The sequence below is a fragment of the Gorilla gorilla genome, chromosome 7 (assembly GCF_029281585.2).
Source record: "Gorilla gorilla gorilla isolate KB3781 chromosome 7, NHGRI_mGorGor1-v2.1_pri, whole genome shotgun sequence".
NCBI classification, from domain to species: domain Eukaryota; kingdom Metazoa; phylum Chordata; class Mammalia; order Primates; family Hominidae; genus Gorilla; species Gorilla gorilla.
Genome location: NC_073231.2, coordinates 51244222 through 51269193, shown reverse-complemented (window position 1 = coordinate 51269193; position 24972 = coordinate 51244222). Strand labels below are relative to the sequence as shown.

Genomic DNA, 24972 nt, shown 5'->3' with positions numbered 1-24972 from the left:
GAGGAATGAAAGGAAGGACTGTGTGGTATGGTGGTGAAGAGCAGGTCAGAGGAAAAAAATCCGAATTTTCCTGACATATAAAATTCCTACAAATCAATGAGAATAAAACCAAGACCTAATTAAAAATAGACAAAGAATATGTATGGATAGTACAGATAGTACATTAAAACAAAAATAGAAATAACTCTTAAACATCTGAAAAGGTGATCACCCTCTCTCATATTAAGAGAAGTGTAAATTAAAACTACAAGATACTATTTTTCATCATCAAATTGCTGCTGGGAGTAAAATAGCTACTAAGACAATTAATGCCCCTGCACTTGTGGAGCTTACATTCTAGTTGAGAGACAACCAATTAACAAATATACATAAATTATCATGATTAATAGGAGGAAGTGACGTGTAGGAAGATAGGGTAAGTGAAAGTGACAGTGATGCAGGGGATCACTATTGGATGGTGGAGGCAATTCTAGTGGAGTGGGGAGGGGGCAAGGGGGAGGAGGAAGTGAGTCAAAGGGAACAATGTGGAGAGACTTGCTGGAGGTGCTTTGATAAAAAGAAGCTGAAGAAATAGGACAGTACCTAGAAGAGAATAAGGGGTAAAAAGTGAGTTTTGTTTATTAAGTGAAAGAGAATGGTGCAGAATGTGGATACTATGCTACAATTTATGTGTTGTGCCTTTTTAATAGATAGATAATAGAGATAGATAAAAGGTTAGATAGATAGATAGATACATACATGCATACATACATATATACATACATATATAGCTTGTATGTGCGAAAAATATTTCTGGAAAAATTCACGAAGTACTAATACCATAATTGTTTCTAGGGAAGGAAATGGCTGGAAGAAGGATGAAAGATTATTTCTTTTTGTGCTTTTCAAATATGTATCATATACAGGAATCATCCATGCAGAAGTAAACAAATCCTTCATTATTCAAAATACTATGTAAATTATACTCAACTGTGAACATGACTTAATTTTTCTCTATTCAAGTTGACATATCCCTGTAAGTGTAAAAAGCTGGAAATCATGTGTATATTTTCTCAGTTACTTTAATTACATTAAGAAAACTATAATCAGAAAAATATTTTATTAATCTTAGAGTTGCATGTGAACACTATTAACTAACACATATCTTTCTTATCATAATCTACTAGCATGAGTTAAGATATAACTTCTGAATTGTTTGGGTTCAATTGCTTTCCCCAAAAATTGTGTTCAAGTCCTAACTTGATATGTTAGGTATGTTCAGTATGTGTGAATATTACTTTACTTGGCAATAGGGTTATTACAGATGTAATTAAATTAAAATCAGGACATACTGAATTAGGGTGGACTCAAATCTAATAACTAATGTCCTTATAAGAAGAGGAAAAACTGGACAGAGATTCACAGAGAGAATCCATACAACAATGGAAGCAAAGAGTGGAGTCATGCATCTGCCACCAAGAACTGCCAGCAACCAGTGGAAAACAGAAAAGGCAAGGAAAGACTTTTCCCAGGAGGCTTCAGGAGGAGCAGGGCCCTGCCAAGACCTTGACTTTGGAGCCACTAGACTCCAGATCTGTGAGAGAACAAATTTCTGCCACTTTAAACCTCCCAGTTTGTCCTATTTGCTACAGCAGCCTTAGCAAACTAATACAACAATAGTGATATTTAATGAACGACATAGGAAAATGTTTATTGGAAAAGTAATTGAGACTTCAGGAATATGGGATTATGTGTTTTTATAGGAAACAGATTAGGGCATTAGAAAATGTTTCTTTAAGGGAACAAGATAAATTAGGCCAAATCAGACCAAACTTTGACTAAGATAGATAAACAAAGAGATACTTGATATAGGCCTAGTCTCTACATAAAAGTGAAGTGGATATAAATGTGAATAATTAATTTATCACATGACAAAGACGCTAAAAGGAGGGAAAAGAAAAAAAAAACTGTTCCATAGACACATGCCTTTTTGATTAAGACTGATAATTCTTAGAGCTTGTCTACCAAGCAATCTGGCTTAAAGAAAGCACTAATGGATTTTTTCATGTAGAAGTGTATTCATGTTGGAAAAGGTGTTGTAAGCATAGTACTGAATATATTGGAATTTTTGAAAAACCTATGCAACTTTAATTGCTCAGTGTTTTATGCAGGGCAATGTGTAATTGCTGTCTTTTGTTTATTTTTAGATAAAAGATCTGCAGCTATGGAATTCTTCTCCATGACATTTTCACAGAACATACTACTTGTGATTTATATCATGTCCTTACTCAAGGTAATTTTATTTTTTAAGAATACCATAAAATCTATTTAAGTCACATCCTGTCTCCCAGTAAAATGAAAGACATCTCAGAAGGGATTTCATTGTATCCTTTTGGGTGTGTGTGTTTTGTATTTTTGCATTTTCCCAGGAAGAAATGGAGACAGTGACTCAGTTAATGCATTACGCTTATCCTCTCATTGCTCCATTCTTGGTTTTGGTGATCATTTGAAATACATGGAGATTGTTTGCTCAACTCTCTCAGGCTGCTGCTTGTTAAATAACAGCACTTGTCAGCCCTATGTCGTTTTTGTAGTACAGTTACGAATAAACAGGACTCCAGGTCTCACCAGTCAAAGTTACCCTTTGGAAACTAATTTCTCCCTCTTCCCTCTTTATTTCTGCTACCATTGAGAGAGAACGAGAGAGAGAGAGAGAATATTTTGGCACTAATAAAATAATGAAAGTTCACTCAGTCTTAATATATGGATGTGGACCTCTCTCCCATTCCACATCCAGCTACTCCCTGACTCCTGTATCCCAGTCTCTTACAACCATAAATCCGTTCTCCATTTGGAAAATTTTGTCATTTCAAAATGCTATATTGATGGAATTATAGAGTATGTAAACTTTAGAGATTAATTGTTTCATCCTAGACATTCATGCAAGTTGTTGCATGTATCAATAGTCTGTTCCTTTTCTTTCCTGAGTAGTGTTCAGTGGTATGGGTGTACCACAGTTTCTTTAACCATTCATCCGTTGTAGAACATCTGAGCTGCTTCCAGTCTGGGGCAATTATGGATAAAAAAGTTTGCTATGAACAATTATATGTGAACATGTAAAATGCATAGGAGTGCAATTGCTGGATTATGGATGATTACATGTTGAATTTTTCAAGAAACTTCCAATTTTAACTTTACATAAAACTATTTGTTTTCTTTCCTCTCTCTCTCACTCCTTATGATACATTACTTGAACATTTCTTCGGATTCTATCTTGGCTTTTTTATATTGTTTTTTGTGTATGTTTTATAGTGGTTGCTCTGTGTGTTACTGTATATATGTATGACAAATAATTCCTCTACTGATATCAATATTTTAACACTTTATTTTACCTTTGCCATTTTAAGTACCATTGTCTTGAGTCTGAGATGATGTTAAACTTTTTGTTTCATTCATAAAATATGATTTATAAAACTCATGAGGAAAAGGATAGACTATTACGTGTAGCTATACTTCTTTTTATTCCTCCTTCTTTCCTAGTGCTCTGAGGTTCTTTCTCTTATCATTTCCTTTTCATTTTAAGAATTTCCTTTCATCAACCTTTAACAGTAGACCTGCTGGCAACACACTCTTTTTGTTTTCCTTCATCTGAAAAAGTATTTATTTTGCCTTAATTTTTGAAGTACACTTTTGTTGAACGTAGAATTGACAGTTGAAAGTTATTTTCTTTTAGCCCTTTTGTTCTCTGTGCTTTCAGATGAAAGTTCATCATCACTTGAATTGGTGTCCCTATAGGAAATGCATTGTTTCTCTATGGCTGCTTTCAATATATATTTTTTTGTCTTCAGTTATTTTTAGAAATTTATTTATGATATGTCTTGGCACAGGTTTCTTTGAGTTTATTCTATTTGAGATCACTCAGCTTCTTGAATCTGCAAGATTATGTCTTTTGCCCAATTTGGGAAGTTTTTAGCCATTATTTCCTTGAATACTCTTTCAGGTTCACTTTCTCCATCCTGTGGGCTTCTAATACAACACATGATGGATCTTTTGATTTTGTCCCACAGGTGTTGGAGGTGCTATTTTTGTTTTCTGTTTGTTTATTTTACAGTCTGCATTCTCCCTGTTGTTTGGATTGGGAAAAATTTTATTGATATGTCTTTAAATTCACTGATTCTCTCCTTTGTCATATCCACTCTAATATTAAGTCCATTCGGCAAATTTATTTTTCCATTATTATGTTTTTTGGTTCTTTAATTTCTATTTGGTTCTTTTTATAATTTCTATTTCATGACTGGGTTTATTTTTGTTTCAAAAGAATTTATAATTGATTATTGCAGCATGTATGTGGGCTGCTTTAAAATCCTTTTCGAATAATTCCAACATCTGACTCATCTCAGTATGAGCCTTACCTTTTGGTGTAGATTGCCTTTTCTCCTTCAGGTTGATTTTCTTGTATGAGACAGGATTTCTTTGTATTTTGGATGTTATGTTAGCCTCTGGATCTTATTTATATCTTGTATTTTAGCAGGCAGTCACACTGTTTATGTTGATTACAAGGTCCTGGCCTCCTTTTGTAGACTATGATTTCAAGAGCAGTTCAATTTTCAGACCCTTTGCTTTGTTATTCTCATCTGCTTTATCTGATGCTACTATCACTCCTGGTGCTGCCTAACAGAGTAGAAGTAGCTTCACCAGTCTGGAATGCTGGGTGTTTCCAAGTAGGAGAGGGGAATCCCAGACCCATGAGAGCAAGTCAGTTCTCACTTTATTTTACTAGGCTTTCCAACAATATTTAATGCAGTTGATGATGCCATCCTTTAGAAACCCTTTCATAACTTGGCTTCTGAGATAACACTTTCTTTTGTTTTTTCTCACTGCTCACTTCTTTTAGTCTTGTCTGATAACTTTCCTTCTTCTCTTCAACTTTTAAATATTAAATAGCATTCAGAATCAGGGATCAAAAAATTTACCTTCACTTTATAGGTGATCACCCAAAGGTTAATATTTTTTTTTCCAATGGTTTGTGGGGAAAGGTGGTGTTTCATTACATGGATAGGTTCTTTAGTGGTGATTTCTAGATTTTGGTGCACCCATCACCCAAGCAGTGTGCACTATACCCAATGTGTAGTCTTTTATCCCTCACTCCCTCCCCCACTCCCCCCAGTCCCCAAAGTCCATTATGTCATTCTTATGCCTTTACATCCTCATAGCTTAGCTTCCACTTATAAGTGAGAACATATGACATCTGGTTTTCCATTCCTGAGTTACTTCACTTAGAATGATGGTCTCCAACTCCATCCAGGTTGCTGCAAATGCAACCGTATTTTCTTTATCCACTTGTTGGTTGATGAGCAGTTAGGCTGGTTCCATATTTTTGCAATTGTGAATTGTGCTGCTATAAACATGTATGTGCAAGTGACTTTTCCATATAATGACTTCTTTTCCTCTGGGTGATTACCCAGTAGTGGGGTTGCTAGATCAAATGGTAGTTCTACTTTTACTTCTTTAAGGAGTCTCCATACTGATTTTCATAGTGGTTGTACTAGTTTACTTTCCCACCAACAGTGTAAAAGTGTTCCCTTTTCACTACATCCATGCCATCATCTATTATTTTTTTTCATTTTTTAATTATGGCCTTTCTCACAGGAGTAAGGTGGCATCACATTGTGGTTTTGATTTGCATTTCCCTGATAATTAGTGATGTTGAGCATTTTTTCATGTTTGTGGCCATTTGTATATTTTCTTTTGAGAATTGTCTATTCATGTCCTTAGCTCACTTTTTGATGGGATTATTTGGTTTTGGTTTCTTTTTTTGAGTTCTTTGTATATTCTGGGTATTAGTCCTTGGTCAGATGCATAGTTTGCAAATATTTTCTCCCATTCTGTGATTTGTCTGCTTACTTCGCTGATTATTTCTTTTGCTGTGCAGAAGCTTTTTAGTTTAATTAAGTTCCATCTATTTATCTTTGTTTTTGTTGCATTTGCTCTCGGGTTCTTGGTCATGAAATCTTTGCCTAAGCCAATGTCTAGAAGATTTTTTTCTGATGTTATCTTCTAAAATTTTTATGGTTTCAGGTCTTAGATTCATCTTGAGTTGATTTTTGTATAAGGTGAAAGATGGGAGCCAGTTTCATTCTTCTACATGTGGCTTTTCAATTATCCCAGCACCATTTGTTGAATAGGGTGTCATTTCCCCACTTTAGGTTTTGTTTTGATTTGTCAAAGATCAGTTGGCTGTAAGTATTTGGCTTTATTTCTGGGTTCTCTATTCTGTTCCATTGGTCTACTTGCCTATTTTTATACCAGTACCATGCTGTTTTGGTAATTGTAGACTTATAGTAACCTTTGAAGTCAGGTAATGTGATGCCTCCAGATTTGCTATTTTTGCTTAGTCTTACTTTGAATATACAGGCTTTTTTTTTTTGGTTCTGTATGAATTTTAGGATTTTTTTTTAGTTATGTGAAAAAGGGTGAGGGTATTTTCATAGGAATTACATTGAATTTATAGATTGATGTTGGCAGTATGGTCATTTTCACAACATTGATTCTACCCAACCATGAGCACGTGATGTGTTTTCATTTGTTTGTGTCATCTGCAATTTTTTTTTTTTTTTTTGAGACAGGGTCTCCCTCTGTCACCCAGGCTGGAGGACAGTGGCTCAATCTCTGCTCACTGCAACCTCCACTTCTTGGGTTCAAGCAATTCTCCTGTCTCAGTCTCCTGAGTAGCTGGGATTACAGGCACATGCCACCACGCCTGGCTAACTTTGTTTTGTTTTGTTTTTAGTAGAGATGGGGTTTCAGCATGTTGGTCAAGCTGGTCTTGAACTCCTGACCTCATGATCCACCCACCTCGGCCTCCCAAAGTGCTGGGATTACAGGCGTGAGCCACCATGTCTGACCATCTATGATTTCTTTCAGCACTGTTTCACATCCTTAGTTAGATATAGTTCTAAGTATTTTATTTTATTATTTTATTTTGTTTTATTTTATTTTATTTTATTTGCAGCTATGGTAAAGGGATTGAATTCTTGATTTGATTCTCAGCTTGCTTGCTGTTGGTGTATAGCAGTGCTACTGATTTGTGTACATTGATTTTGTATCCTGAAACTTTACTAAATTCATTTATCAGATCTAGGAGCTTTTTGGATGAGTATTTAGGGTTTTCTAAGTATACGATTATATCATTGGCGAACAGGAACAGTTTGACTTCCTCTTTACAGATTTGGATGTCCTTTATTTATTTCTCTTGTCTGATTGCTCTGGCTAGGACTTCCAGTACTAGGTTGAATAGAAGTGGTGAAAGTGGGCATCCTTGTCTTGTTCCAGTTCTCAGGCAAAATGCTTTCAACTCTTTCCCATTCAGTATAATGTTGGCTATGGGATCTTCATAGATGGCTTTTTAACATTAGGATATGTCCCTTCTATTGCTGAGGGTTTTAGTTTTAAAGTGATGCTGGATTTTGTCAAATGCTTTTCCTGCATCTGCTGAGATGATCATGTAATTTTTTATTTTAATGCTATTTATGTAGTGTATCACGTTTATTGACTTGCTTATGTTAAACCATCCCTGCATCCCTGGTATGAAACCCACTTGATCATTGTGGATTATCTTTTTGATATGTTGTTGGGTTTGGTTAGCTGGTAATTTGTTGAGGATTTTTGCATCTATTTTCATATTGGGCTATGGTTTGTTGTTGTTGTTGTTATGTCTTTTCCTGGTTTTGATATTAGGGTGATATTGCCTTCATAAAATGATTTAGGGAGGATTCCCTCTTTGACTTTTGGAATATTTTCTATAAGATTGGTAACAAATCTTCTTTGAATATCTGATAGAATTCAACTGTGAATCCCTCTGGTCCAGGACTTTTTGTTGGCAATTTTTTTTATTACTGTTTCCATCTTGCTACTTCTTATTGGTCTATTCAGAGTTTCTATTTCTTCGTGGTTTAATCTAGCAGTGTTGTATCTTTCCAGGAATTTATCCATCTCCTCTAGATTTTCTAGTTTGTGTGCATAAAGGTATTCATAGCGGTCCTGAATAATCTTTTGTATTTCTGTGGTATGGTTGTAGTATCTCCTGTTTCATTCCTAATTGGCCTTATTTGGATCTTCTCTCTTCTTTTCTTGGCCAAGCTTACAAATGGTATATTGATTTTGTTTATGGTTTCAAAGAACCAGCTTTTTTATTTATCTTTTGTATTTAATTATTTCAATTTCATTTAGTTCTGTTCTGATCTTTGTCATTTCTTTTCTTCTGCTAGGTTTGGGTTTGGTTTGTTCTTGTTTCTCTAGTTCCTTGAAGTGTGAGCTTAGATTGTCTATTTGTGCTCTTTCAGACTTTTTGACATACGCATTTAATGCTATGAACTTCCTCTTAGCACTGTGTTTTGCTGTACCCCAGAGGTTCTGATAGGTTGTGTCACTATTATTGTTCAGTTCAAAGAATTTTTAAATTTCCTTCTTGATTTTATTGTTGACTCAAAGATCTTTCAGGAGAAGATTATTTAATCTTCATATGTTTGTATAGTTTTTGGGGGTTTCTTTTTGGATTTAATTTTCAATTTTATTATACAGTAGTCTCAGAGAATATTTGATATAATTTTGATTTTCTTAAATTTATTGAGACTTGTTTTGTGGCTTATTACATGGTCAATCTTGGAGAATGTTTCATGTGCTGATGAAAAGAATGTATATTCTGTAGTTGTTGTGTAGACTATTCTGTAATATCTGTTAAGTCTAATTGTTCTAGGGTGGAGTTTAAGTCCACTTTTGTTGTTGACTTTCTGTCTTGATGACCTCTCTAGTGCTGTCAGTGGAGTATTTAAGTCCCCCACTATTATTGTGTTGCCATCCATCTCATTTCTTAGGTCTGGTAGTAATTGTTTTATAAATTTGGGAATTCCAGTGTTAGATGCATGTATATTTAGGATTGTGATGTTTTCCTGTTGAACTAATCCTTTTATCATTATATAATATCCCTCCTTGTCTTTTTTAACTGTTGTTGCCTTAAAGTCTGTTTTGTCTGATAGAATAGCTACTCCTGCTTGCTTTTGGTTTTGATTTACATGGAATATATTTTTTTCATCTTTTTACCTTAAGGTTATGTGAGTCTTTATGTGTTAGGTGAGTCTCTTGAAGATGACAGATATTTGGTTGGTGGATTTTTATTCATTCTGCAATTCTGCATCTTTTAAGAGGAGCATTTAGGCCATTTACATTCAATGTTAGTATTGAAATGCAAGGTACTCTTCTAGTCATCATGCTAGATGCTGCCTGAATATGGTTTTTTTTTTCATTGTGTTATTGTTATACAGATCCTGTGAAATTTATGCTTTAAGGATGTTCTATTTTGGTGTATTTCAAGATTTTGTTTCAAGATTTAGAAATCCTTTTAGCATTTTTTTTTTGTCATGCTGGCTTAGTAGTGGTGAATTCTCTCAGGATTTGTTTGTCTGAAAAGGGTTTTATCTCTTCTTCCTTTATGAAGCTTAATTTCACAGGATACAAAATTCTTAGCTGATAATTATTTTGTTTAAGGAAGCCATATTAGTCTGTTTTCATACTGCTGATAAAGACATACTCCAATTAAAAGACGCAGACTGGCAAATTGGATAAAAGGTCAAGACCCACCAGTGTGCTATATTCAGGAGACCCATCTCACCTGCAGAGACACACATAGGCTCAAAATAAAGAGATGGAGGAAGATCTACCAAGCAAATGGAAAACAAAAAAAAGCAGGGGTTACAATCCTAGTCTCTGATAAAACAGACTTTAAACCAACAAAGATCAAAAGAGACAAAGAAGGCCATTACATAATGGTAAAGGGATCAATTCAACAAGAAGTGCTAACTATCCTAAATATATATGCACCTAATACAGGAGCACCCAGATTCCTAAAGCAAGTCCTGAGAGACCTACAAAGAGACTTAGACTCCCACACAATAATAGTGGGAGACTTTAACACCCCACTGCCAACATTAGACAGATCAATGAGACAGAAAGTTAACAAGGATATCCAGGAATTGAACTCAGCTCTGCACCAAGCAGACCTAATAGACATCTACAGAACTCTCCACCCCAAATCAACAGAATATACATTATTCTCAGCACCACATCACACTTATTCCTAAACTGACCACATAGTTGGAAGTAAAGCACTGCTCAGCAAATGTAAAAGAACAGAAATTACAACAAACTGTCTCTCAGACCACAGTGCAATCAAAGTAGAACTCAGGATTAAGAAACTAACTCAAAACCATTCAACTACATGGAAACCGAACAACCTGCTCCACAATGACCACTGGGTACATAACAAAAAGAAGGCAGAAATAAAGATGTTCTTTGAAACCAATGAGAACAAAGACACGACATACCAGAATATCTGGGACACATTTAAAGCAGGGTGTAGATGGAAATTTATAGCACTAAATGCCCACAAGAGAAAGCAGGAGAGATCTAAATTTGACACCCTAACATCACAATTAAAAGAACTAGAGAAGCAAGAGCAAACACATTCAAAAGCTAGCAGGAGACAGGAAATCAGAGCAGAACTGAAGGAGACAGAGACACAAAAAACCTTCAAAAAATCAATGAATCCAGGAGTTGCTTTTTGAAAAGATCAACAAAATCGATAGACCACTAGCAAGACTAATAAAGAAGAACAGAGAGAAGAATCAAATAGATGCAATAAAAAATGATAAAGGGGATATCATCACTGATCCCACAGAAATACAAACTACTATCAGAGAATACTATAAACATCTCTATGCAAATAAACTAGAAAATCTAGAAGAAATGGATAATTTCCCGGACACATACACTCTCCCAAGACTAAACCAGGAAGAATTTGAATCCCTGAATAGACCAATAACAGGCTCTGAAATTGAGGCAATAATTAATAGCCTACCAACCAGAAAAAGTCCAGGATCAGACGAATTCACAGCCGAATTCTACCAGAGGTATGAAGAGGAGCTGGTACCATTCCTTCTGAAACTATTCCAATCAATAGAAAAAGAGGGAATCCTCTCTAATTCATTTTATGAAGCCAATATCATCCTGATACAAAAGCCTGGCAGAGACACAACAAAAAAAAGAGAATTTTAGACCAATATCCCTAATGAACATCGATGCAAAAATCCTCAATAAAATACTGGCAAACCAAATCCAGCAGCACATCAAAAGCTTATCCACCATGGTCAAGTTGGCTTCATCCCTGGGATGCAAGGCTGGTTCAACAAACACAAATCAATAAACGTAACACATCACATAAACAGAACCAAAGACAAAAACCAAATGACTATCTCAATAGTTGCAGAAAAGGCCTTTGACAAAATTCAACAGCCCTTCATGCTAAAAACTCTCAAACTAGGTATTGATGGGACGTATCTCAAAATAATAAGAGCTGTCTATGACAAACCCACAGCCAATATCATACTGAATGGGCAAAAGCTGGAAGCATTCCCTTTGAAAACTGGCACAAGACAGGGATGCCCTCTCTCACCACTCTTATTCAACACAGTGTTGGAAGTTCTGGCCAGGGCAATTAGGCAGGAGAAAGAAATATAGGGTATTCAATTAGGAAAAGAGGAAGTCAAATTGTCCCTGTTTGCAGATGACATGATTGTATATTTAGAAAACCCCATCGTCTCAGCCCAAAATCTCCTTAAGCTGATAAGCAACTTCAGCAAAGTCTCAGGATACAAAATCAATGTGCAAAAATCACAAGCATTCTTATACACCAATAACAGACAAACAGAGAGCCAAATCATGAGTGAACTGCCATTCACAATTGCTTCAAAGAGAATAAAATACCTAGGAATCCAACTTACAAGTGCTGTGAAGGACCTCTTCAAGGAGAACTACAAACCACTGCTCAGCAAAATAAAAGAGAACACAAACAAATGGAAGAACATTCCATGCTCATGGATAGGAAGAATCAATATCGTGAAAATGGCCATACTGCCCAAGGTAATTTATAGATTCAATGCCATCCCCATCAAGCTACCAATGACTTTCTTCACAGAATTGAAAAAACTACTTTAAAGTTCACATGGAACCAAAAGAGAGCCTGCATTGCCAAGACAATCCTAAGCCAAAAGAACAAAGCTGGAGGCATCACACTATCTAACTTCAAATTATACTACAAGGCTACAGTAACCAAAACAGCATGGTACTGGGACCAAAACAGAGATATAGACCAATGGAACAGAATAGAGCCCTCAGAAATAATACCACACATCTACAGCCATCTGACCTTTGACAAACCTGACAAAAACAAGACATGGGGAAAGGATTCCCTATTTAATAAATGGTGCTGGGAAAACTGGCTAGCCATATGTAGAAAGCTGAAACTGGATCCCTTCCTTACACCTTATACAAAAATCAATTCAAGATGAATTAAAGACTTAAATTTAGACCTAAAACCATAAAAACCCTAGAAGAAAACCTAGGCAATACCATTCAGGACATAGGCATGGGCAAGGACTTCATGACTAAAACACCGAAAGCAACAGCAACAAAAGCCAAAATTGACAAATGGGATCTAATTAAACTAAAGAGCTTCTGCACAGCAAAAGAAACTACATCAGAGTGAACAGGCAACCTACAGAATGGGAGAAAATTTTTACAATCTACCCATCTGAGAAAGGGCTAATATCCAGAATCTACAAAGAACTTAAATTTACAAGAAAAAATCAAACAACCCCATCAAAAAGTGGGCAAAGAATATGAACAGACACTTCTCAAAAGAAGACATTTATGCAGCCAACAGACACGTGAAAAAATGCTCATCATCACTGGTCATCAGAGAAATGCAAATCAAAACCACAATGAGATACCATCTCACACCAGTTAGAATGGCGATCATTAAAAAGTCAGGAAACAACAGGTGCTGGAGAGGATGTGGAGAAATAGGAAAGCTTGTACACTGTTGGTGGGACTGTAAACTAGTTCAACCATTGTGGAAGTCAGTGTGGCCATTCCTCAAGGATCTAGAACTAGAAATACCGCTTGACCCAGCCATCCCATTACTGGGCATATACCCAAAGGATTATAAATGATGCTGCTATAAAGACACATGCACACGTATGTTTATTGCGGCGCTATTGACAATAGCAAAGACTTCGAACCAACCCAAATGTCCATCAGTGATAGACTGGATTAAGAAAATGTGGCAGGGGGGCGGGGAGAGGCGGGGGAGGCCCCCTCACAGGCAAAGGATTGGGGGGCCAGGCGCGGCCATGCAGCTCTGGGTGGAGCCGAGCCCAGACGAGGTCCGCAGCTGCCCCTGCGCCTCCGTGCCTCCGCGCCGCCTTAACTTCCTGGAGGCGGTGTAACGCGAGATCCAGGCCCTGCGGTAGCAGGCGGAGGAGGCAGAAGACCGCGCAGGGCCTGCAGCGGGAGCTGAACTGCAAGCACCAGCGGCGCGAGAAAGCTGAAGGTGATGTGGCCGCCCTCAACCGACGCATCCAGCTCGTTGAGGAGGAGTTGGACAGGTCTCAGGAACGACTGGCCACAGCCCTGCAGAAGCTGGAGGAGGCAGAAAAAGCTGCAGATGAGAGTGAAAGAGGAATGAAGGTGATAGAAAACTGGGCCATGAAGGATGAGGAGAAGATGGAGATTCAGGAGATGCAGCTCAAAGAGGCCAAGCACATTGCGGAAAAGGCTGACCGCAAATACTAGAAGGTAGTTCGTAAGCTGGTCATCCTGGAGGGTGAGCTGGAGAGGGCAGAGGAGCGTGTGAAGGTGCGTGCGAAGGTGTCTGAACTAAAATGTGGTGATGTGGAAAAGAACTCAAGAATGTTACCAACAATCTGAAATCGCTGGAAGCTGCATCTGAAAAGTATTCTGAAAAAGAGGACAAATATGAAGAAGAAATTAAACTTCTGTCTGACAAACTGAAAGAGGCTGAGACCCCTGCTGAATTTGCAGAGAGAACGGTTGCAAAACTGGAAAAGACAATTGATGACCTGGAAGGGAAACTTGCCCAGGCCAAAGAAGAGAACATGGGCTTACATCAGACACTGGATCAGACACTAACCGAACTTAACTGTATATAAGCAAAACAGAAGAGTCTTGTTCCAACAGAAACTCCGGAGCTCCGTGGGTCTTTCTCTTCTCTTTTAAGAAGTTCCTTTTGTTATTGCCATCTTCGCTTTGCTGGAAATGTCAAGCAAATTATGAATACATGACCAAATATTTTGTACCGAAGAAGTTTTGAGCACCAGTTAAATCTCATTCCTTCCCCCTTTTTTTTTTTTTCAAATGGCACCAGCTTTTTCATCTCTCTTATTTTTTCCTTAAGTTGCATTTATTCCTAAGGTAGGCAGGATATTTCCTAGTAAGCATACTTTCTTAAGACGGAGGCCATTTGGTTCCTGGGAGAATAGGCAGCCCCACACTTTGAAGAACACAGACCTCAGTATCCAGTCGTGGATATAATTAAAACACTAAAGACCATAACCTTTTGGGTCAACTGTTGGTCAAACTATAGGAGAGACCAGGGACCATCACATGGGTAGGGATTTTCCATCCAGAGCCAATAAAAGGGCTGGTGGGGGCCAGGGTGGTTATTGTGGGAAGTCATAACCCACAGATAGATTAACCTAAGAATCTTGGCCCTTCTCCACACTCCACCATGCAGAACAAACATCCTCTCAAGCAGTCAACGTAGAACGCTTGGGAAATAGTCATAATTACCCACATATAGTAATTAATAGATGGTAAGTAATAGATCCTTGATATGATGTTCTTTTGCATATTTCCCTGGCCGGCTTTCGCCTGTAAGGAAAGGTGGCTTTTGCCTGTAATCCCAACACTTTGGGATGCCAGATCACTTGAGGTCAGGAGTTCGAGACCAGCCCAGCCAACATGGCAAAACTATGTCTCTACTAAAAATACAAAAATTATGGTGACACCTGCCTGTAGTCCCAGCTACTCAGGAGGCTGAGGCAGAAGGATCGCTTGAACCCAGGAAGTGGAGACTGCAGTGAGCCGAGATTGCACCACTGCACTCCAGCCTGGTCGACAGAGTGAGACTCCATCTCAAAAAAAAATAAAAATAAAGTTGTTCTCTGAAGAGCAAATGTCTCATTCCAATAATGACCCACTCAGCAGGAATATGGTAGAGTTCAGTCCAATTCAGATCAGCCATATCCAGAAGACTACAAGTCATTACTAAGTTGAGCAAAAGAGTTTTTATCTATTAGCAGAAAGGGCCTCTCTGGCAGCAGACATTAAAAATTGGCCCAACTTCATTTCCATACTTCAGGGAACAGCAAATTGAAGATTTACTTATCTAGGACTTGAATTCCTTCTTTGGGACCAAGTTAATAAAAGACCAAGAAACTCCTGATTAAACTGGATGATGAAGGATTCTGTAGACAGGGCTGCACATATGGGCTTTGTTTGACTTCTCTTTTCTCCGTTAACATCTTAGAGCTGGAACATTCCACATTCCCCAGTAGCATGTGGGGGCCGACTAAAGTTTACAATTCTGACTAAAAATCACCCTGCTTCTGAATTACCTGAATCCCTTACCCACCCCACCCCACCACCCCACTCCTATTTATTCAGCACCACACTACCCAGGAAATACACTAGCAAATTGTGCAATGGAATAAAATCCACACTTTACTTTAGATTCTTGCAACTGTATCATATGTAATAGTATCACTTTTTCTACATTTTGGTCAAATAAATTTTTACATAAACTACAAAAAAAAAAAAAAGAAAATATGGCACATATACACCATGGAATACTATGCAGCTCTAAAGAAGGAATGAGTTCATGTCCTTTATAGGGACATGGATGAAGCTGGAAACCATCCTTCTGAGCAAACTATTGCAAGGACAGAAAACCAAACACTGCATGTTCTCACTTATAGGTGGGAATTGAACAATAAGAACATATGGACACAGGGTGGGGAACATCACACACCAGGACCTGCCAGAGGGTGGGGGGGAAGGGGGAGAGATAGCATTAGGAGACATACCTAATGTAAATGACGAGTTAACGTGTGCAGCACACCAACATGGCACATGTATACATATGTAACAAACCTGCACATTGTGCACGTGTACCCTAGAACTTAAAGTAAAATAAAAAAATAAAAAAACAAAAAATAAAAATACTTATTCAAGGCTGGGAAGAAAAAAAGGTTTAATTGGACTTACAGTTCCACATGGCTGAGGATGCCTCCGAATCATGGCAGGAGGCAAAAGGCACTTCTTACATGGTGGTGGCAAGAGAAAATGAGGAAGAAGCAAAAGCAGAAACCCATGATAAACCCATCAGATCTCTTGAGACTTATTCACTATCATGAGAATAGCACAGGAAAGACTGGCCCCCATGATTCAATTACCTACCCCTGGGTTCCTGCCATGACGTGTGAATTCTGTGAAATAAAATTCAAGTTGAGGTTTTGGTGGGGACACAGTCAAAGTATATCATTCTGCTCCTGGCCCCTCCAAATCTCATGCCCTCATTTTTCAAAACCAGTCACTCCTTCCCAACAGTCCCCCAAAGTCTTAACTCATTTCAGCATTAACCCAGAAGTCCACCATCCAAAGTCTCATCTGAGAAAAGGCAAGTCCCTTCTGCCTATGAGCCTGCAAAACCAAAAGCAAGCTAGTTACTTCCTAGATACAATGGAGGTACAGGTATTGGGTACCATTTCAAATGAGCGAAATTGACCAAAACAAACAGATTACAGGGCCCATGCAAGTCCAAAATCCAGCGGGGCAGTTAAACTTTAAAGTTCCAAAATGATGTCCTTTGACGCCAGGTCTCACATCCAGATTACACTGATGCAAGAGATGGGTTTCTATAGTCTTGGTCAGTTCCATCCTTGTGGCTTTGGAGGGTACAGCCTCCTTTCTGGCTGCTTTCATGGGCTGGTGTTGAGGCTTTTCTAGATGCACGGTGGAAGCTTTTGGTGGATCTACCATTCTGCGGTCTGGAGGACAGTCACCCTCTTCTCAAAGCTCCACTAGGCAGCAACACACTAGGGACTCTGTGTGGGGGCTCTGACCCCACATTTCTCTTCTGCGTTGCCCTGGCAGAGGTTCTCCATGAGGACCCTGCTCCTGCAGCAATCTTTTGCCTGGGCATCCAGGTGTTTCTATACATCTTCTGAAATCTAGGTGGAGGTTCCCAAACCTCAATTCTTGACTTCTGTGCACCCGAAGGCTCAACACCACATGGAAGCTGCCAAGGCTAGGGGCTTCCACCTTCTGAAGCCACTGCCTGAGCTGTATGTTGGCCCCTTTCAGCCACAGCTGGAGTGGCTGGGATACAGGGCACCAAGTGCCTAGGCTGTACATAGCACGGGGACCCTGGGCCCAGCCCACAAAACCACATTTTCCTCCTGGGCCTCTGGGCCTTTGATAGGAGGGACTGCCATGAAGGTCTCTGACATGGCCTGGAGACATTTTGCCTATGGTCTTGAGGATTAACATAAGGTTCCTTGCTACTTATGCAAATTTCTGTAGCCGGCTTGAATTTCTCCCCAGAAAATGGGTTTTTCTTTTTTATCACATAGTTAGGCTGCAAATTTTCTGAACTTTTATGCTGTGTTTCCCTTTTAAAACTGAATGTTTTAAACAGTACCCAAGCCACCTTTTGTATGCTTTGCTGCTTAGAAATTTCTTCCAAAAGATACCCTAAATGGGTCAGGTGTGGTGGCTCAAGCCTGTAATCCCAGCACTTTGGGAGGCCAAGGCAGGTGGATCACGAGGTCAGGCGATCGAGACCATCCTGGCTAACACGGTGAAACCCCATCTGTAATAAAAATACAAAAAATTAGCTGGGTATGGTGGTGGATACCTGTAGTCCCGGTCACTCGGGAGGCTGAGGCAGGAGAATGGCATGAACCTGGGAGGCGGAGCTTGCAGTGAGCCAAGATTGCGCCACTGCACCACTCCAGCCTGGGTGACAGAGTGAGACTCCGTCTTAAAAAAAAAAAAATACCCTAAATCATCTCTCTCAAGTTCAAAGTTCCACGAATCTCTAGGTCAGGTAAAAAATGCCACCAGTCTCTGCTAAAACATAACAAGAGTCACCTTTGCTCCAGTTCCCAGTTCCCAACAAGTTCCTCATCTCCATCTGAGACCACCTCAGCCTGGACCTTATTGTCCATATCGCTATCAGTATTTTGGGCAAAGCCATTCAACAAGTCTCCAGGAAGTTCCAAACTTTCCTACATTTTCCTGTCTTCTTCTGAGCCCTCCAAACTGTTCCAACCTCTGCCTGTTACCCAGTTCCAAAGTCACTTCCACATTTTGGGGTATCTTTTCAGCAACGTCCCACTCTACTGGTACCAATTTACTGTATTAGTTCATTTTCACACTGCTGATAAAGACATATCCAAAACTGGAAAGAAAAAGAATTTTAATTGGGCTTACAGTTCCACATGGCTGGGGAAGGTCTCACAATCATGGCAGAGGGCAAAAGGCATTTCTTACATGGCGGTGGCAAAAGAGAATGAGGAAGAAGCAAAAGTGGAAACCCCTGGTAAAACCATCAGATCTCGTGAGACTTATTCACTATTAAAAGAATAGCATGGGAAAGACAGGCTCCCATGATTCAATTACCTCTCCCTGGATCTCTGCCACAACATGTGAGAATTCTGGGAGATACAATTCAAATTGAGATTTGGTGGGGACACAGCCAAACCATATCAGAGGCTGAATATAGGACCCTAATCCCTTCTAGCTTGTAGGGTTTCTGCCTAGAAATCTGTTAATCTGACAGGTTTTCCTTTATAGGTTACCTGATGCTTTGCTTCACAGCTCTTAAGATTCTTTTCTTTGTCTTGACTTTAAATAACCTGTTGACTATGTGCCTAGATGATGATCTTTTTGCAGTGAATTTTCTGGGTATTCTTTGAGCTTCTGGTATTCAGAGTTCTAGATCTCTAGCAAGGCCAGGGAAGTTTTCCTCAATTATTCCCTCAAATATGTTTTCCAAACTTTTAGATTTATCTTCTTCCTGAGGAACACCAATTATTCTTATGCTTGCTTTTTAAACATAATCCCAAATTTCTTGGAGGCTTTTTTCATTTTTTAAGAAATTATTTTTTCTTTGTCTTTGTTGGATTGAGTTAATTCAAAAGCCTTGTCTTCAAGCTGTGAAGTTGTTTTTTGTTTGTTTGTTTTCTACTTGTTTAGTCTATTGAAATTTTCCAGTGTATTTGGTATTTCTCTAAATGTCTTTCATTTCCAGAACTTGTGATTTTTTTTCTTTATGATATCTATTTCTGTGGAGATTTTTTCATTCATATACTGTATTTTGTTTAAGTTGATGTTCACCTTTGTTTGGTACCTCCTTGAGTAACTTACTAACAATTATCAACCTTTGGAATTCTTTATCTGGCAATTCAGATTTCTTCTTGGTTTGTATCTATTGCTGGAGAGCTAGTGTGATCTTTTGGGGGTGTCCTAGAACCTTGTTTTGTCATATTACCAGAATTACTTTTCTGGTTCCTTCTTATTTGGGTAGACTGTTTTGGCAGAGAGATCTGGGATTCAAGGGCTGCTGTTCAGATTCTTTTGTCCCTCAGGGTGATCTGTTGATGTGGTGCTCTCTCCCTTCCCCTAAGGATGGGGCTTCCTGACAGCAGGCCGTCAGAGATTGTTATCGCCTTTCTGGGTCTAGCTACCCAGAGAGACTACCAAGCTCTGGGCTGGTGCTGGAAAATGTCTGCAAAGAGTCCTGTGATGTGATTTATCTTCATGTCTCCCAGCTGTGGACAACAGCACCTTCTCCAGTGGAGGTGGCAGGGAAGTGTAGTGGATTCTGTGAGAGTCCTTGGCTATAGTTTTGTTTAGTGTGCTGCTTTTCTCGAATGCTGGTTATGCTAACAGTGAAGTTGTCATGTGGACATATTCAGGACCTCTGGTTAGCTAGGATGTTGCAGGCAGCGGAAACAGCTATTGTTTTCTCCTTCTTTGGAGCCGACTTGTTCTGTTATGAGTTGCTGTAATGGCTTGAGTTGGTTGGCCTCCAGCCAGGAGGTGGCACTTTGAAGAGAGCACCAGCTGTGGTGGTAGAAGGGGAATATAAGCTTGCCCTAAATTGGCCAGGATAAGTATTCAAGTTTCCCAGGTGATGGGCGGGGCCATAGAGCTTCCAAGAGATTATCCCTTTTGTATCCCTTCAGCTACCAGGATGGGTAGAGAAAAACCATCATGTGGGGACAGGGTTAGGTGGGTTTGAGCTGCCAGACTCTCCTCACTGGGGCTTGCAGAGGCCATTGTGGGAGACAGCAGGGTGGTTCTCAGGCCACTGGAGCTATGGTCCAAACGGGATTATGGCTACCTGTGCTGTGTTGTACAGGTGGCATGGCAGGCAGGGCTGAGATCTTGCCCCAGGCTACAAGCTTCCCTGCTGAGAAAGCAAGCAGGGCTTTCAGGCAACCTCTGCATTTGTATCTGCACTTCCTGTTTGCCCCTCACCTCCTTAGATTCAGCTCAGAAAAATTTGTGGGATCTTTTTCTCCTGTAGATATTTGTATGGCTCACTCTATATCTTCAGGCACCAACTCAAATGTCATCTATCGTGAAGTCTTTCCTGATTATTATACAGAACATAATCACATGCTCACACACAGCATTCTCTATCCTCCTATCCTGCTATAATTCTATCCATAGCATATAACATCAGATGTGTATTTATTACCTAAGGCTCCTAGTAACACAGAAGCACTAAGAAACCAGTGACTTAACTTGATCCATTCATTTTCCACCCCTTTGGTGCCTAGAAGACTGGCTGGGATACAGAGGTACTTAAAAAGTATCTGTTAAATGAATAGTTATTGAATGTCTAAAGAAATAAATGACCAAACTGGGTACATGAATGATGTATTTGAAAGCAAAAAAAATCACAGACTATACAACAGGTTGTACCCTGTCACCAAAGAATGAATGACAAAACTTGATCATTCCTGCTGAGAATTTGGTCTCTCACTCCTACTCTGGGTCCTTTACTTTGTTTCAGTCATTATTGTTCTTCTATATAGGTACTTTTGGAAATATGTGTTCCTTTTCAGAACCCTTGTTACTTGTCATAAAGTGCCTTGAAAGATCAATTTGCTGAAAGTTAAATTTTTAAAAATTTATTGAAAACAATGCATTTCCTCCACCAATTTTCTTACCTTTCAGTACTCATAGTTCATTTCTATCTGCCTGTTCATTTTCTTAATAGAGAATCCATGTATTCATTTATTTGAGAAATATTATTGATAATCTATTATGTGCCAGGCAATGTTCAGTGAATGTATTCTCTTTAAGTTTAATGCTTTGTACCTTTTTCCCTGGCAACCGTGTTCTCTGTATGGGATCGATGTTTCCCTGAAACGTTAGTACTTTCTACATACTCTATTGATGGAAGGCACTTTCAGCAGGAGAAAAAAATCACTTTCAGCCCAGAGTGTAAGATGAAAATAGATGCCCCACTTTTTAGAAACATTAACAGCCTGACATTTCCTGTGTACACCGTTAAGTAAACTCCTAAAAACATCAAGTGATGTACATTACTGTTTCTTCATATTCAAGAAGACATCAGTTATAATATCATTAGTTCTGTTTAATAACAAATAGAAAATTATTAAATAAGCCAAATATTAGGAATGATTGGTTTAGAAATAATGAGAATTAAGAACTGGAGAAAATATTATTTATGTGGAAGTAAATGTGGAAAAAATACAAAAATAAAAACCAGGAGTTTTTTCATAATGGCTCTTGGCCATCTTTCAGATGCCTTTCAGATCATCTGAGTTCTGTTTTTCCTAGAGAGATAGCCTTTAGGTTACCAAGCTACCACTGGTTTCCTGATGCTGTAAAACTTAACTGTGCCTACTAAGCAACTTCTGAAGATAAAGAGAAATTTTCCCTTAGGGGATGAAACAGGGACTATATTAAGTTATAACAGATATTTAACTCCACCAATTGGTTGGTTGGTTGTTAACTAATACATTACAATTAATTTAACTTTATATGATCAAGATGTTGAATTGCAAGCCTCTCTGTTAGCCTCCTGCAGCAATAAAAGCTTTTCCTTCTGTTGTCCATATGCTGGAATTCAGGCTTAAGTGTGTGGATATGTTATTGGATGCCGGAGTGGTTCTTTATATCCTGAACTCACAAGGCCAGCTATGGATGTTTATTCTCTCCTACCTAATTCTGGGCAAATTTTGCTTCCTTCTCCAAGTATAAATGGATTGCATAATTTATTGCATTGTTTATAAACAAGAACATGAGAATACACCCTAAATTTCAATTTATGATGCTTCCCTCATTATAACATTACTTACTGTAGATTTGTTAGACAGAAATAATATTTAGCTCTTTAATGATCTGGAATATGTGTTGGTGTAGAATGTATAACTATCCTGCTCCCGTTGTGCCCCTCACTCATACTGTATTGCCACTATCCTCATATCTTCAACTCTTAGGAATAATATTCCAAGTTCTACTTCAATACATTTTAGTGTTATACTTAGAAATAAAGTTGTCTACTTTACTTTTCTGGATTATATTTCTCCAGTTTTGGTCTCCGGGTTCTACTAACTTTATAACATCAATGGAGGAGATTTCTTTATTCTTCTAAATCCTGCAAATGTTTACATAGTACAGAAATCTTTGCCTTTAAAAAATAAGTTCATCAACAGTCTGACAAGAGACTTGTCTGAATGAAATTATTTGGTACACATTTTCTCTATTTCTTCTGTATTTATCAGTTAATTTAGGCTTCCAACCATTCTTGAGTTAGCTTTTTTCTTCATTTGTAATTTTTTTAAAATTTTTCCATAAGTTATTGGGGTACAAGTGGTATTTGGTTACGTGAGTAAGTTCTTTAGTGGTGATTTGTGAGATTTTGGTGCACCCATCACCCGAGTAGTATACACTGCACCATATTTGTAGTCTTCTATCCCTCGCCCTCCTCCCACTCTTCCCCTCAAGTCCCCAAAGTCCATTGCATGATTCTTATGACTTTGTGTCTTCATAGCTTAGCTCCCACATATCAGTGAGAACATACGAAGTTTAGTTTTCCATTCCTGAGTTACTTCACTTAGAATAATAGTCTCCAATCTCATCCAGGTCACTGCAAATGTTAATTCATTCTTTTTTATGGCTGAGTAGAATCCCATCAACTGTATCTTTCCTTCATATATGATGCTTAGTTTCACTGGATTCAAAATTCTTGGCTAATAATTGTTTTGTTTGAGGAGGCTGAAGATTTGCCTGGTGCTTCTGTCTTACAGCTCTTAAGATTCTTTCTTTTGTCTTAACTTTGGAACTTTGGATAACCTGATGACAGTGTGGCTGGGTGAAGATCTTTTTGCGATGAACTTCCTGGGTATTCTTTGTGCTTCTTGTATTTAGAATGTCTAGGTCTCTAGCAAGGCCAGGGAAGTTTTCCTTGATTATTTCCCCAAATATCTTTTCCAAGCTTTTAGAATTCTCTTCTTCCTTGGGAACACTGATTATTCTAAAGTTTGGTCATTTACCATAATCCCAGACTTCTTGGAGGCTTTGTTCATATTTTCTTATTCTTCTTTCTTTGTCTTTGTTGGATTGGGTTAATTCAAAGACCTTGTCTTCAAGATCTGAATTTCTTTCTTCTGCTTGTTCAATTCTATTGCTAAGACTTTTCAGAGTATTTTGCATTTCTAAAAGTGTATCCAAAGTTTCCTGAATTTTTGATTGTTTTTTCTTTGGGGTATCTATTTCTTTGAATGTTTCTCCCTTCACTTCTTGTATCATATTTTGGATTTCCTTGCATTGGGCTTCACCTTTATTGAGTGCCTCCCTGATTAGCTTAATAACTAACCTCCTGAATTCTTTTTCAGGTAAATCAGGGATTTCTTCTTGGTTTGGGTCCATTGCTAGTGAACTAGTGTAATTTTGGGGGGGGTGTTGAAGAGCCTTGTTTTGTCATATTACCAGGATTGGTTTTCTGGTTCCTTCTCATTTGGGTAGGCTCTGTCAGAGGGAAGGTCTAGGGCTGAAGGCTGCTTTTCAGATTTCTTTGTTTCACAGAGTATTTCCTTGATGTAGTACTCTCCCCCTTTTCCTATGAATGTGGCTTCCTGTCAGTTGAACTGCAGTGATTGTTTTCTCTCTTCTGCATCTAGCCACCCAGTGAGTATACCCATCTCGGGGGGTGGGTCAGGTGGGGGGCTAATGGGGGTTGTCTGCACAGAGTTTTGTGATGTGAACCATCTGTAGGTCTCTGTTGTGGACAGAGACCATGCCTGTTCCGGTGGAGGTGGCAGGGGGCAGGGAGGTGCAATGGACTTTGTGAAAGTTCTTAGCTTTGGTGATTTAATGCTCTATTTTTGTGCTGGTTGGTCTCCTGCCAGGAGGTGGCACTTTCCAGAAAGCATCAACTGTAGTAATAAGGGGAGGAACTGCAGTGGGCGGGGCCCTAGAACTCCCAAGATTATATGCCCATTGTCTTCCGCTAGCAGTTCAGACAGGGAAGGACCATCAGGTAGGGATGGGGCTTGGCATGTCTGAGCTCAGACTCTCCTTGGGCAGGTCTTGCTGGGGCTGCTATGGGGGGTGGGGGTGAGATTCACAGGTCACTGGAGTTGTGTACCTAGGAGGATTATGGCTGCCTCTGCTGAGACATGCAGGTTGTCAGGGAAGTGGGGGAAAGCCGGCAGTCACAGGCCTCACCCAGCTCCCACACAAACCGAACGGTCGGTCTCACTCCCACTGTGTCCCCCTGCAACAGCCCCCAGAACATGTCCCCCTGCAACAGCCCCCAGACAGTTTCCAGGCGGAAAGCATAAGGGCTTGAAAACCTGCCCCAGGCTACCCACCTCCCAGCTCCCAAAGAAAGGGCTTGGTTCTTCCCCAGCCTGTGAAGTCTGCACACCAGATTTGCACCCTCCCCCGAGTTCTGGCGAGGAGGCTTCTCACCCCGTTCAAATTGTTATGGGGTTCAGCTGAGATTTCCTTCTCCCTGTGGAGTTTTACCAC

At 39.1% G+C, this 24972-nt stretch overlaps 1 pseudogene; it reads left to right on the top strand.

Moving 5' to 3' along the window:
* Positions 1-13223: 13223 nt before the first annotated feature.
* Positions 13224-15718, top strand: LOC101140667 (tropomyosin alpha-4 chain-like; annotated as a pseudogene).
* Positions 15719-24972: the final 9254 nt, after the last annotated feature.